Source organism: Oryzias melastigma, linkage group LG9, assembly GCF_002922805.2.
Source record: "Oryzias melastigma strain HK-1 linkage group LG9, ASM292280v2, whole genome shotgun sequence".
In the NCBI taxonomy this organism is placed as follows: Eukaryota; Metazoa; Chordata; class Actinopteri; order Beloniformes; family Adrianichthyidae; genus Oryzias; species Oryzias melastigma.
In genome coordinates, this window is record NC_050520.1 from 24,010,509 (window position 1) to 24,022,343 (window position 11,835).

Below are 11,835 nucleotides of genomic sequence, written 5' to 3' on the forward strand. Positions count from 1 at the left end.
TGGGAACTGTAGTAGGAGACAGTCAGTACTCCGGTGACAAGCTCCGCTGATGACCAGAGGGGGAGACAGGGGACTGATTCCTGACAGTTAACACATATTAACACATTGATTCTTTTTGATTAAGCGCATGTGTTAATACATCAATGTTCACAGGCCTATCATTAACACTTTGTAAATAAGCTTACAACTTAAAGAACCACCTCTTAATAACTGGTTTGTAAATAATTTAATACTTATGTTTTTTGTTTTAATTGTTAATGAATTAAATCTTAACATACCATTAAAAACACATTCTAGTGATCCTTTTTAATTGTGAGTAAAGTGCTAATAACATATAAGCTACTTGCTAATGTTTAATAAAGTAGAATTGTTACCTCATGCTCATTTAATGCTTCATAGTGTGTAGTTATGATAAATGTTACTGGATGCTCTAGTATCAGGCAGTCTAGTGTGAACCCCATGCACTTATAGTATTTAAAGAACGCCTGTCAAGAACAACACACATGTCTGGTGTGTAAATCTTTATCTCTTGAACAGCTTTTACCAGTTAAAGCACTCATATTGTTTGTTGGTTTGATTTTTAAAGACATTTGGCTAAACAACAATCTCAAAATAACGTTCAGTTTTTGTTTGTTAATTTTTATTAGTAGCTTTATTGTGCTGAGATTATTTGGTTTAAAGTTGCTCAGTTGACCATTGTGGCTGTAGTTTATGCTAGTTGTTTAAGTCTGTGTTACCGTGACAACACTCGAAATATGTTGTAAACATCTCTAATTCTAACATTTTATGTGATCAGTGAACATTTGATTTTATTGTTTTAAACTAAAACTGACTGAAGTTCAGACTTTGTTGATTCATGTCAGTAAGTAACTATTTAGTTAAGAAAACAAAGTTGTAATAAGGAGTCAGATAAAGAGTATGACTGTTGTTTGTGTTGTTGTGATTCCTGTTTTGTATCAGAGATTAGAAGTGTTTCTCTGTTCTTTTTAGTGTTCTGTCTCAATCTTTCCTGTGAAGAATAAAGTGGACGTGAACATCAGTCAGAAGTGTGGAGTCTTTCCCACAGTGTGGCTTTCTGCTGTTTGTTGGTTCTCTGCAGGTTCCAAAGCTGGACTCCTCAAGTCCATCAGTCTGAGTGCAGCAGTGAGGTTCAGCTCTGCTGGTAGAAGCAACAAGCTGCTGGAGGTTCATCCTCATCACTGTCAGGTTTAATGTTAGTCTAAAGGGGCGGGGCTTGTCCACACACGCTGATGTTACAAACAAACCGCATACAAACATGTCAACATGTACACAATCCAACCAAATCTCACACTTTTTCAGAGAAACCAACATACTTAAACCATTTCATTCTGTCTAAAACTGTAAGGTGAGCTGACACCTGAGCTCAGGTGAGTGTTTATGTTCTACTGAGGTGGATGATGATGGAATGGAAAAAGAGGAAGAGTGTCCGGTCACCTTCACACTAACAGAACAGAATATGGTTACCCATAATGCACCTGTACAGTACAGCTCCTGCAGCAGACAGGCTCTTTCCAATCACTTTATTAGTCTCATCCTTTTCAACCTGTAAAGACTTTTCTCCAATATGTAAAACATCAAATGAAAATCTTTGACGATCCAGTTGATGAGAAGAAGCAGAGAAATCCACCAGAGTCAAAACGTGGAGGTTGTCCTTTAATGAGGATCTGATGAAGATCAGACTCTGATGTTCTCCTGCTGATGAGCTGGATGTGGGTCCTGGTTCTGCTGAAGAATGAAAGATCCTTCTACCTCCACTCGTTCCTGAAGGAAGCTCATTGTTCTCTGCTGACAGAGGGAATGATGGGAAGTGGAGTTCAAACGTTGACATCATCTAATCAAAGTTCCTCACCTGGAGAGGAGAATGAAGCTGACCAGTAGTTTATGGTTCTTGTTCAGAGAGTTAAAAAAAATCCCCTTAGATTTCAAATCCTGACGGCTGTCATGACGTTTTGGATGAGCTGCTGAGATCTGTCAGCATCCAGACTCTTAGCTGCTTCAGTCAAACTGCTGAGCAATGGAAACAGGTTTTGTTGAGGAAAAATGAGTCAAAGTAAAATTAAAAATCGGACTCTACTAAGTGCTCAGAAGGGTCTGTTTATTCATGAATAAAGTCAGAGAAATCTTCCAGCGTAACCAGTCAGATTTTATTGAAGAAGCCCCCGATTCTCTGTTTCCTTTAATCTTTATACCCAAGTGTACGTGACCAGAAGCACATCACACATACTGCCTTCATTGGTACAACAATCGTTCTTTGGCAATCGTACCAGAGGAACCTTCGTCAACACCAGGCGCTCCAACACCACGTCTGTTTTCTGTCTTATCTTTCCTGGAAACCCTTGTTAAACCATTTATCTTGGACACTTGGCTGGACACTGAATTTGAGAAATGTCACAGTGACCTAGCACCTCCTCCAACTCAGAGTCTGGAACCTTATCCTATTCCTAGAAAACATCATTAATTCTGGAGTTCACTTTTGGGTTATAGCTTTGCATGTTCCATCAGGAACCCCAGGTCGAAATGGAGTAGCTCTTTTTCCTACAGTTTCTGAAGAACAAAGCAGTTCTTCTGCTCCCACCAGAACCAGGAGGTCCGGATCTGATGAGTCCACACACCTTCTAACAGTTCTGCAGCTGAACCATGAGTTTGAACATCAGAAACGCCAGTGTGAGAGAGGGAGGAGGAGCTTTGTCACGGAAATTATACATTTGCTTATGTCTCATCCTCTGAGTCTTGTTTTCTTGTTGTCAGAACACCCTGACCACAATGTGTAAACATTTTGATTTCATTAGAACATCTTGTTCATGTTAGATATGACACTTACGTTTCCATCTTAAGCTCCTGATTAACAGCTGATTGTATGACTGTATAAAATGTGAGCGTCCTTCATCACAGATCAGGGCTCTGCAGACCTCTCCGCCATGCTCGCCAACGTGTATTTTTCTCTGCTCTGTTTAATAAACTTTCATGAAAACGTTTGACATTTCTTCATTTCATCGGATCAACAAATATTCCACCACAGCTTCCACCTGGAATCAAACCACCAACAGTTTCTTGACGGTGACGACCGCTACACCACGGGAAGCCTGGATCAAACCTGGATCTTCATGCTGATGTAGAGTGAAGGAAGTAGCTTTGATTCTTTTGGATTCAGGATGAGTTCATGCAGATCTAGAAATCCACCATGATGATCCTCCTTGAAGAATTTCAACACAAATACTGTTGGCATCATTCTGAGGACATATCTTTAGGGAAGAAAAAAACACTCTCAAAAGATGAAAACAGAAACAAAGAAGTTTCTAGAAGCTGCAGATGAAGTTACAAAGAATATCTGTCGCTACATTTTCTGTAGGCGGAAGCAAATCCATCCCACCGCTTACCCGCATGCGTGAACCACACGTCACTTCGGCTAAAGCATTTTGAATGAATGAATGAATGAATGAATGAACTGGTTTATTTCAAGAAATCCATCCATCCATCCATCCATTTTCCTGACCGCTTTGTCCCTTTCGGGGTCGCGGGGGTGCCGGAGCCTATCCCGGCTACTGATGGGCGAAGGCGGGGTACACCCTGGACAGGTCGCCAGTCCGTCGCAGGGCCTCAATCACACATCCATTCACTCTCACATTCACACCTAGGGGCAATTTAGAGTCACCAATTAACCTATGAAGCATGTTTTTGGACGGTGGGAGGAAGCCGGAGTCCCCGGTGAAAACCCACGCATGCACGGGGAGAACATGCAAACTCCACACAGAAAGGTCCCAGCCGGGATTTGAACCGGGGCCTTCTCGCTGTGAGGCAGGAGCGCTAATCACTGCGCCACCGTGCAGCCCTTATTTCAAGAAATCAGGTCACAATACATGACATATCACTTAATAAATCACAAGTTGATCACTTGAAAGGGAGTGGGAAGAAGTGAACTTATATAATCCCACCCCGACTCGACCATTTTCTCTACATAAATTATCAATATCCGGTTCAGGACTTAATATCAAGTATTATTAAAATCAGTCTATTAAGGATCATTAATATCATTAATATAATCAAATTTCAAATCATCCACGACAAATCATTTATATTAATCAGTAAAGAAAATTAATACCATAGTGACTGTAAACTTTTCAGTAATCATTACTGCATATTACATAAACAATAATCTAATATTCTCATAGAAAAAAAGACACTGTGCAGATTGTATTCAAAGAATAATGATAATACAAAAAGTAACAAGTAAGTCATCTTAATTTGCTAATAAGGCAATTAAAAAAAATTGTATTTATCAAAGAGTGATCATAAAAATAGAAAAATCATCTTCATTAGTTAATGGAGAAAAAAATCAAAATATTCTAATTTAAAACGAGAAGAAAAAATATATATACAATTTGTGCAGATTGTATTCATCAAAGAAATGATTATAGTACAGAAAAAATAATTAGTTGAAAAGAAAAGTATCAGAAATTTGAGCAAAAATCAATGCTACATCACAGCTTAGGAACAAGTTTAAGGCCACGTAATCGTTCTTCATTGTTATGACTGAGAGACTGAAGGTCTCATCTCAAGGGAAATGTGCTCGAGTTCTGCAGCTCAGAATCGGGTCAGAGTTCACATCAAGCGGGTTTTTATTCAGAGTTCACATTTCACATTTTGTTTGAATTTAAAGGGTCAGACATGCGTAATCCCACAGTTCTCAAAGTCTTTCATGGATTTTATTTCCAGAGGCTTCGTCTGGTCCGGTGGTCTGACGGGTTTCACAAAGATTCTGGAGTCCAGAATCCACGTACTGTGGATCTGTTTCCTCAATCGTAGGAGCCTCGCGTGCTTCGCCAGATCAACACTAATCCAGTCAGGAGAAGCTCTCGGTTGTTGAAAAAACATAAATTCTTGTGATCGAGGTGTTTTACTGTTTGGAAATGACTCTGTCGTAAAGTGGGTGAAGAGCAGAAGTGACCTTTGGATTGTGCATGCGGGGTAAGCGGTGCAACCGATTTGCTTCCACATAGAGAAAATGTAGCGACAATATCCAGCAGGTGTCTCACTCTGAACAAATTTCACACTCAGGTAAGTGATATCTCTATCAGGCTGTTTCCAGCATCACTGTTTCATCTGAAGAAGCTCCAGCAGCTGCAAACATCTGCCACTCTGCAGCTGTCTGTGGTGGAGCGGTCGTCACCCTGAAGAAAGTGTTGCTGGTTTGATTCCAGGTGAAAGCTCCTCCTCCCTCACACTGAGGTTTCTGCTCACAGACGTCATTGTTCCTCTGAACCTGTTAGAAGCTGCACCGACCCAAAGTTACATTGAAAGATTTTAACTCCTCTTTGGAAAGTGTTTTTTTTTTTTTGGTTTTTATCATAGACTTTAATATACAATTAGACGAATCATCTCTGACGTCACCCATTGACTTCCACAGTCCCTGAAATGAAGCCCGAATATTCACCTCATGGTGGACATCTTTTATTTTTAATTCTACAAGGAAGAGCAGCTCCTGGTTCTCTCATCACTGTGGAGGACGTGAACGGGCGGCGTCTGGAGTCTGGAGCTGTCATGGGGATCGGAGAGAACATCCAGCAGCTGCACACTCTTCAACCCAGCACTAAACTTTTTTTTTTCTTTAATTTCTTACTGTAGATATAAATGTACTCTTTAGGATCATTTATTAGGTTCTTGAAATGTATAAAAACAGACAGTATTATCATAGATGATGATTTCTAACCATGACATGTGTAAAGAGGCCCCTACTTTGAATAAAGGAAAACTAATTCTGAATTATTTATGATTAATGTTTGTAATGTTTTGAATCATTTCATCTGCTTCAAAAACAAATTTTGTACAGATCTGATTTTGACCCACATTTCCTTTTGTCTTACCTATATGCTAAAACAGTGAATAAACAGAAGAGACTGGTCACTCAGATATGTTAAACATGATTTTTATTGAATCACACATTAAAGTCATCTTCATATGATAAAATTAGAATTTTACTGCCTTAAAATGTAAATGCTGGATTGTTTTGGATTATAAATCCACTCACCACTAGAAGCAGACCTGAAGAGGAACATACAAGATAAACATAAGATACAATTAAAAAAATAACTTTTGATATACATTAAAATCACAAGACAAAGCTAAATATAACATGTACACATTTATTAAAAATTAAATATTTAAATTATATGTTCTTATTAACTGAACTTTTCTGTTTCTTCACATTTTAACTTCACATGAAGAGATTCTGGTGTTACTGTAGCAGATCTGAATCATGTCCTTATATGTTATAACTTAGTGATTAAAGAAAATAACCATCAATAAAAATACAGAGAAAACGTCCTTTTTTTAAACTTTAAACATAATAGATATTAATGTTGCTGAGAATTTTAAAAAATCGAATTACTGGAACTAAAATAAACAATCATAATAAACATTAATGATTTATTTCCGGCAAATACAAAGTAAATCTTTCAGTACTTACCGGAGAAAAGACACCAGATGACTCCCAGAGAGCGTATTAGAACAGTTTACAGCAGGCAGCAGGACAAAAACCGAAATATAGCGCTCATGCTAACGCTAAATCTGTAGCAGACCAGCTAAACACCGGAGCACAGCTCCCAGAATCCACCGCGATCGTCACCTGTCAATCAAAGGCCGCGCCCCCCCATTAAGTTAAAATAAATGCTGTTTAGAAAACAAAATTGCAAACTTAGAAAAAATTCACTCCCCTCAGAGTTGTCATGGATCAAATATGCAGCTATTGATGAAATAAAAACTTTAAGCACCAGGCATTAAAGGGGTTTATTAGAGGGCTGAAAACGAGGACTTTAACATGGGAGTCAATGGGAATTTGCTCACTCTAAGCACCAGCCTCTCTGGTCAGTGCCGGTACTGCAACGTTTTGTTACTTCCTGGTTGGCTTCACGTTCCGCCTGCCAGTGTCGCTGCATTTTCGGTACGCGGAAGCAAATCAGTTGCACCACTCTCCCGCATGCGCGAACCAAACGTCACTTCCGCTAAAGCATTTTCCAGTCTTCTGACGGTAACAACAATAATAACCTCTTAGGATGTTAATATAGCACTTTAAATGTTTATCATAGTGAAAACATTCACTTATTGTTGAAAAAACGAAAGGAAAAAGACACGTTAAGGATCAGGACCTCACGATCTTGCAGTGACTACAAATGTTTTCTTCTTCTGCAGTTTGACTGCAGTTTACTCCCTAAGCTAAGAGGACACAGCGCCACTTCAAAACAGTTTATTTTATCCGGTAATCCAAACACGTTATTGATGGTAACTCAGTGGCTTTTTTTCGAACTGTAATCCAGTCAGGAGAAGCTCTCGGTTGTTGAGAAAAACATAAATTCTTGTGATCAAGGAGTTTTACTGTTTGGAAATGACTCTGTGGTATAGCGGGTGAAGAGCGGAAGTGACGTGTGGTTCGCACATGCGGGGTAAGTGGTGCAACCGATTTGCTTCTGCATACCGAAAATGCAGCGACAGTCACCACCAGACCGGTACCCAGAAGCAAGACCGGTCACTTCTGCTAAAGCGATTTATGATAGATACTTTTTTTTTCCTGTTCCAGGCTGTCTTATTAGTACAGAATTTATTATTATTGATCTGTGACTCAAAGTGTTGGTTATGTAAAAAATATTTCACATATCTTTCAATCTTTATGAAAAATAAAAAACTGAAGGATCAGGAGTGTCTAATGCCTTACTGCGCATGTGTGAAGCTGCCCGGTACAGCTTTTCCCTGGGGAGTCGTTACTGCGCATGTGCATGTCTTTTCTTCTTCTTTTATTATATTTTCCTGCGGTTTATTCCCCATTATGTAATTATTTATTTTGTAAAGTGACAGCGAGTTATTATAACTTGTGTTTTTGCTTTGATTCACTGGTATTAGAGCATGAAAAATTATTATTTTTTGTTACATACAAAAAAGTAGTAGTAGTAGAAGTAGTAGTAGACTTTTATTTGTCAAATATGCTGAGTACAGGGCATACAAAGCACAGATGAAATTTCTTCCTCTCCTCCCTTTGTGCAAACAGCAACACTAATTACAGTAATAATAATAATAAAAATAAGAATAAAAAAGAAAAATGTAAACATAACAGTATAATGTACAGAATTCACAGTATATAAGGACTGAATGACCTTAAATAGTGCAAAGGCTATGAAGATAAATTATGTTTAAAGTGGCAGTGTTCTTCAGATACAGGCATGAATGTTCTCCTTTTGTGTTTGGCTTGTAGCAGCAGGGGGTGGGGGCAGAGAGGGGAGGGCTGGGAGGAAGTTGAGCTTCCTGATGGCCTGGTGGAGGAAACTGTCTCTGAGCCTGCTGGTCCTGGCCCGGAGACTTTGCAGTCTCTTCCCTGATGGCAGCAGGCTGAAGTGGCTCTGGGATGGGTGGGATGGGTCACCCGCGATCCTGATGGCTTTGCGGGTGAGGCGGGTGGTATAGGTGTCTGATAATCCAGTGAGAGGGACACCAATGATCTTCTCAGCTGTTCTCACAATGCGCTGCAGAGTCTTCTTGCAGGATGTTGTGCAGGCTCCGTACCACACAGTGATACAGCTGGTCAGGATGCTCTCAATGGTTACACTGTAGAAGGTGTGCATGATGGGAGGAGGAGGTCTGGCCCTCTTCAGTTTGCGGAGGAAGTACAGGCGTTGCTGGGCTTTCTTGGCTAATGCTGCAGTGTTGTGGTTCCACGACAGATCTTCAGAGATGTGCACACCCAGGAACTTGGTGCAGCTCACCCTTTCCACTGCAGCTCCATTGATGGTCAGAGGGGCGTGCTGGGTGTGAGCTCTCCTGAAATCCACAACCATCTACTTTGTCTTCTCCACATTCAGGTGGAGATTGTTCTCCCTGCACCACGTAGCCAGCCTGCATACTTCACTCCTGTAGGGGGTCTCATCGTTGTTGTTGATGAGACCCACCACTGTTGTCTCATCCGTAAACTTAATAAGGAGGTTGGAGCTTGATGATGAAGCGCAGTCATGAGTCAGGAGGGGGGCTCAGCACACATCCTTGGGGAACCCCTGTGTCTATCGTGATGGTATTGGATGTGTTGTTGCGGACTCGAACTGCTTGTGGTCTCCCTGTCAGAAAGTCCAGCAGCAATAAAATCTATTGGGTAGAGATTACAAAAAAATCACAGTTCGTCTAATGTTGAGATAAACACTGAATGTGTGTGGTTTTCTGCCTTAACTGTGAGATAAATATGTTGCAAGTCTGTAGAATACGTTGAAAACGTTGAATTCATCTTCCTCATGTTTGTACTCATTCTTCATGCTGATCAGATGAAGAAATCGGTGCTGCAGATTCCATGTTGGCCACTAGAGAGCAGCACAGCAGCTGAAAAAAGACCATGAGAAGGCTTTACAGGCAAATGTTTGTGAGTAAAAGATATATGCTTTTTTTTTTTGTATCCTGTATCCTGTAACTTCTTTCCTCTTTTCTTTCTCCAAAGGTCTTGCCTTTTGCCAGGCCACAGTTGCAAATAAGAAGGCTGTTCTTAATCTGTCCTTCCTGGATAAATAAAGGTAAAAATAATAATAATAATAATAAAACATAAAAATACAGCATTGACTAAGAAGAGCATTTATTAGAGCCAAACAGACTGCATGAATGTGTCAGTTTTCAGGTTTGATCCCTTTTGATAATACAGAGGTAGTTCTGAAAACAGCCAGCAGATGTCTCCCTTCTCCCTCCTGCTTCACTGCAGTCAATAGAGTTGCTGCAGAAGCTGCATTAAAGTGATTATCTGCATCCAAAGCTGCTATTCCTCACTAAGATCACTCTGTTAATTCATGTCCTCTATAGAAAACAAGCTTTATGTTCAAAAAATTTTTGCTAGTTTCAGATATTCCAGAAAATGAGGAGATTTAACTGGATTTAGACGAGATGTGTGTAAAAGGTGCAGAAAATACCAAGGAAAAAGTAAGTTCAGTCATCAAACTGTGCAAAACATCAGCAAATAAATAGTAAAAGGATGGAAAATATGAGAAAAAAATGAATAGTATAACTATTCAGTTAAAAAAAATCAGCCCCATGATGCTGCAAAGAGTTCACTCCAGCTTTTAAAGTTCTGAAAAAAAGGCCTTTAATAGTGAGTATGAGGCAAAAACAAATTTAAAAAATATTTTTTAAATTTGAGTTAAATCTAAATAGAAACATAAAAAAAGTTTAGAAAGATAGTGTTTCAATTGGAGAATAAACAGCATGAAGAGTGCTAATTAGCTCTCAGCTAAACTGCTTTTCTATTCCAAATCTTCTGGAGATAAGAGGAGTCCAAGAAACAAGAGAAAAGACTTTAGAGATTCTGAAAGAAACCAGGAAGTCCAAATCTGAGGATCACCAACACAGAGAACCAGTTTCAGGACAGATGAGGAGAAATCTGATCAATGTTTGTTAGTTTGTTGGATCAAATGACTTCAGTGCAGAAATGCTCACAGTTGTTCCTTCGTTAACTTCTACAGAGAAACACAGACGTCAGCTGACAACTCCTGACTACTAATGCATTTAACCCTAGAACTAAAACTCCTGAAGCTGTGCCGGCCATGATGGCTCTGATTTATTTAGAAATGCAGGAGGAAGTTCTCACCATGCTGGTGCCAACTTCCATAAATCTAAATATACGCACATAAAACTTTCTTTGACTATTTTCATTTGTGAAATGAAAAACTAATGTGAACCTCTCAAAAAGTCCAAACATTTGAAAGCTACAAAAGCCGGGAATTTAATTGAAAAATATCATCTTAATAACTGGTGATACTCAGAAAATTCCCTCATTTTCATTTTTAACGCCGATGTAGTCAATGTATCTTTACTCTACTGTACCTCTTTTGTCATTTTCTCTTCTTATGTTAATGTGTTCAATGTTAAGTTTTGTTAATAAAGTTTATTTTAAAAAAAGTCAGGACATCAATGAGTTTCATAGGCTAGAATCACTACGCTAGTTTGTTACATACGTAAAGTTGGGCGGCATATCGGATAGGGCGAGGTTCCTGTTTCACTGCTGTGCTACAACTTCACAAAAAGAGCTGAATTAACAAAAATCTGACTTTTCACAAGTAAATTATTCCTGTCATCTGATAAAGGAAAACTTCTATAAAAGACTTTAGGAAGATCTGAGTGAGTTTATTCTCAAAAGTGAACATTTAGGCCAGGGGTCTTGACCAAACCTAAAATAAGTCATGGACACTGCTGACCCAGCCATGTCGACCGTCGGAGTCAGCAGCTCCTGCTAACCAAAACTACCTAAAGAAAACAAATAAACAAAGCCTGAAAACCAAGACTACCAAGGTCCAAACTAAAATAACAAAACCCAGCAGAGTAAGACTGATGAGGAAAAAGAGGGAAAAAAGAACAACAAAAAAACAGTAATGATAAAATAGATTTTTGTAAAGGACTACTTAATTAGCATTTATTTAATTTAGATTAGTTAAATGTATACATGTATAAAACTAAGTTTTTACATCCCTGTTGACCTGAAGATGTCTTGTTTGCTCAACTCTACCTCCAGAATGAACAGATTCATATGTAAAACAAAACTTTGGTAACAAATTTGATCTTTTATGAGTTAAAAACACATATTATCTTGTGCTGCACAACATTAGTTACCAGCTGTCCAGAACTGCACTGAGATTAGCCTGTTTGGCATAGAGCATCTTTTATAAGTTATTTGAGCTTCTGTCAAAAAAATAAAAAAATAAAAATCAAATTTTGAAAGATGCTAGTTTTTTTTATATTTTTGGTTTTCATTTTTATTATTTTAAAAAAAGAAGGTAATTAATGCAAATCCAAATTTGCGGCTCCTTC

The 11,835-nt window shown here is 38.8% G+C and overlaps 1 long non-coding RNA gene across 1 annotated transcript; it reads right to left on the reverse strand.

Moving 5' to 3' along the window:
* Positions 1 to 5,614: 5,614 nt before the first annotated feature.
* On the reverse strand, positions 5,615 to 6,663 carry LOC118599162. The gene is made up of 2 exons (XR_004948460.1): positions 6,485 to 6,663; positions 5,615 to 6,060 (listed from the first exon to the last, which is right to left on the reverse strand). It is a non-coding gene; the product is annotated as an uncharacterized LOC118599162 (long non-coding RNA).
* Positions 6,664 to 11,835: the final 5,172 nt, after the last annotated feature.